This window comes from Chrysochloris asiatica, unplaced genomic scaffold (assembly GCF_000296735.1).
Source record: "Chrysochloris asiatica unplaced genomic scaffold, ChrAsi1.0 scaffold00011, whole genome shotgun sequence".
Classification (NCBI taxonomy): Eukaryota; Metazoa; Chordata; class Mammalia; order Afrosoricida; family Chrysochloridae; genus Chrysochloris; species Chrysochloris asiatica.
Genome location: NW_006408529.1, coordinates 10,466,611 through 10,470,537, shown reverse-complemented (window position 1 = coordinate 10,470,537; position 3,927 = coordinate 10,466,611).

The following is a 3,927-nucleotide window of genomic DNA, read 5'->3' as shown; positions in this document are numbered from 1 at the left end:
GTCATTATACTTGTCTCCTAACCAAAGCATTGGGGTTCTAGTTTATTCAGGGTCCTATAAAGAAAGGCCAGACAAACTTCTTCTGAAAAATTAGCCACTGAAAAATCCTGTGATGCACAGTTCTATTTGGACATGAATCAAAATCCCTCTCAGTAGTTCTAAAATTCAAGCAATTCCTGTCCCTTCAGAAATACAGTGGGTATGAATTGAACTGATATATGTAGATAAATTAGTTGACCTCAGATCTGGAAAGATGATAAATGAATAAATGTTAAATAATATTATTGTTGTTGTTTGCCATTGAGTGGGTTCTGACTCATAGTGAACATGTATAGGGTTTTGGAAAACAGCTGGTGGGTTTGAACTGCCTACCTTGAAGTTTCCAGTCCAGTGCTGATCCTGTAGCAGAGCAACCAGGACTCTAAGTAATGTTAAATGCCGTCAAGTCAGTTCTGACTCCCAGTTATCCTGTACAGTGTTCCCAAGGAATGGATGGTGGGTTTGAACCACGGACCTTGAAGTTAGCAATCCAGTACTTATTTTATACCACACCAGGACTCCTAAGTAATATTGTTGCTGTTCTTTTTAAGTGCCATGGAGTCAGTTATAACTCATGGCGACCCTGTATAGGATTTCCGAGGAGCTGCTGCTGAGTTTGAACTGCTGACCATACAGTTCAAACCAACCTTGTGGTCCACTGTTTATTCTATAGCACCACATCAGGACTTCTAGGTAATATTGTTGTTGGTGTTGTTAAGTACCGTGGAGTCGGTTCCAACTCATAGCCACCCTGCACAGGGTTTCTGAGGCTGTAAATCTTTACGGGAGCAGAAAGTCTCATCTTTCTCCCGCAGAATGACTGGCAGTTTCGAACTTCCAACCTTGAGGTTAGCAGCCTGATCTGTAACCACTATGCTAGGTTTTTGTTTTATTTTGATTTTTTGAAACTGTGTTTTGGAGTATTTATTGTCAATTCTAGGTTACTAAAGTGCCATTTGTAACTAAGTAACTTCATCTAGAATTATAGCCAATACATCTATCATAAAAAAAATACGAGCTCTTTGTTTCAAAAGTTTGTACTTAAAAAAAGAAATAATAATCAGCATTACACTAGGAGAGGGGCCCTAACAATCTAGGTCTTGTTAACTGACTGCATTTTGGTCTTTGCCTTGATTTCAAGTGTCTGCTTCAAATAAGAAGCATCACCAAGAGAAATGGGAAAAATATTGAAGTTGTCAAGGAAATCATTTTACTTGGATCCGTAATCAATGTCCATGGAGACAGTGGTCAAGAAATCAAATGATGTATTGCATTTGGTAAATATGTTGCAAAAGACCTTGTTAGTGTTAAAGAGCAAATATGTCACTTTGAGGACTAAGTCATGGTATTTTCAATTGTCTCATACATGTGTGCAAACTGGAAAATGAATAAGGAAGGCTGGAGAAGATATTCATGTATTTGAGTTATGGTGCTGGTGAAGAATATAGAAAGCACTGTGGATTTCCAGAATAAACAAACCTGTCTTGGACAAAGTAAAGCCAGAATGCTCCTTAGAAGTGAGATTTCATCCCACTTAGTACAAGTTATAGGAGGTTCAGTCCTTGGAGAAGGAACTCATACTTAGGAAAGTTGAGTGTCAGAGAAATGTTGAAAGATCTCAATGAGATGTATGACACACACATAATGGGCTAAATCATAACAATGATTGCGAGATGGCACTGGACTGAACCGTGTTCTCTTGTACATAGGGATGCCATGAGTCAGAACTGACTGAACAGCATGTAACAGCAATTTGTGTACTACTTGATAATCGAATTTCCATAGTATTTTTGGATGGAAGAATTATACTGTATCTGCCCATTTAAATTTTTTTCTTCTATTTGTGTCATCCTGGGTGTTTCATGAAGACTCCATGAGATGTGTTGTGCCTACATTTTACTAATCCCTGAACATTTCACAAGTCTGTGCTCAAGTGAATGAAGACAAATTCTAATGCATGCCATACTCTGGAATTGTCCCAAGATGTGGAAAACTATAATTGGTTTGTCCAGGAAATACCCAGAAAATCAGCCAGTCTGTACCACGTGATGCTTTGGCACAAATCAGAGGTCATAAATCAGAGGTTTTTTGGCCAGGTCAAGCCTGCAGATGGTTTTTGTAGGGCATGCATCATGCTCAAAATATTTTAAATTAGTTTTTCACATCTTAAAGTTAAGAAGTTTTACATGAAAATAAGGATATCTGGCTTCTCTTGAAGAATCAGAGGTGATCACACTGATCCTATATCCCCATATGATTGCTGCACTTATTTTACCATGTGTATGGACACTGGGTTTATTCCCTTCATGGCTGTATTCTTGTTTTACTTTCCTAGGACTGTGGTAACAAAATACCATAAAGGCTATAAGTCCAAATTCAGAGTGTCTAGAGGGACATATTCTCCCTGAAGTTTCTAGGGAAAGTTCCCTTTTTGTCTATCTCAGCTTTTGGTAGCCCCAGAGATCCTTTCTCATGCAGCTGCCATATAGCTGTCTTAACATGGATCTTCCCCCATTTGTTTCTTTGTGTTTCTTCTTTTTGTTATGAAAGCAGATTGGATTAAAGAACCTACCCTTTGGTATGACCATAAAATAAGCATTGGACTACAAACCACAAGGTTGGCAGTTTGAGCTCATCAGCTGATCCATGGGAGAAAGATCAGTATTTCTGCTCCTGCAAAGATTTAAAGTCTCAGAAACCCTATACTGGGCCTTTATGAGTCAAAACAGGCTGATGGCACTTAACAACAACAACAACATATTAATTAAACTGACAATATCTTCAATGACCTTGTTTCCAAAAACAGTTCTGTTCACAGGTACAGGGGGTTAAGATTTCGACATAAATTTGGGGTGGGGCACAACTCAATCTACAGCAGTTCCTTAAGAAATTTATTTCTCTGTGCCTCTGTTCCTTGAATGTAAAGTGGGGAAAATAATTGTACCTTCTTATTCAGGTTGTTGTGAGGATCAAAGGTCTTAGTAACTATAAACTATACAGAAGTCTACCTGCTCTGCAGTCATTAGCAGGCTGTTGTTAAGTGCTGTCTAGTTGGTTCCCACACATAGTAACCCTATGTAGGGTCTCCAAGAAGTAGCTGGTGGATTTGAACCACCAATATTTCAGTTAGCAGTCTAGTGCTTATCACCACAACTAAGACTTCCATGCCCTGTTGTTGTTGTTATGTGCTGTGGAGTCGGTTCTGACTCTTAACAACCCTGTATGTTTCAGAGGCTGTAAATCTTTATGGGAGCAGAAAGCCTCATCTGTCTCCCAAGGAAAAGCTGGTAGTTTTGAACGGCTGACCTTGTGGTTTGCAGCCCTATTCATAACCACTACACTACCAGAGCTCTTTAATTGCTGTAGGACACATGTGTTACATTTCATGAATTATTTTATATTCAGCCTATTGTAGTTTTTAAAAACTTTTGATTGATTGCCCACTTTTGTTGGTTTTCCAAATAAAATTACATGTTGTTTGGTGTCAGTGGGTTAATTCCAACTCATAGTAACCATATGTGACAAAGTAGAACTGCCATACAGGGTTTTCTGTGATGCAGAGGGTTACCGTGTTGGATTGCAAAGTCGGTTTGAATCACAAGGTTGGTGGTTCAAGCTCTCCAGTTGCTCCTCAGAAACCCTATAAAGGGTCATTATTAGCCAGAGCCAAGCGACTGGATGGCACTTAACAACAACAACAACAATCTTTACAGTAAGTAGATCGCTAGGTTTTTCTTCTGCAGAACTGTTTCATGTGTTCAACCCACCAATCTTTGAGTTAATAGCTGAGTGATAAATCATTGTGCCATCAGGACTCCTTACCAAATTTCATGTTGTTGTTATTGTTAGGTGCCATCGAGTCTGTACCAACTCATAGTGACCCTATGT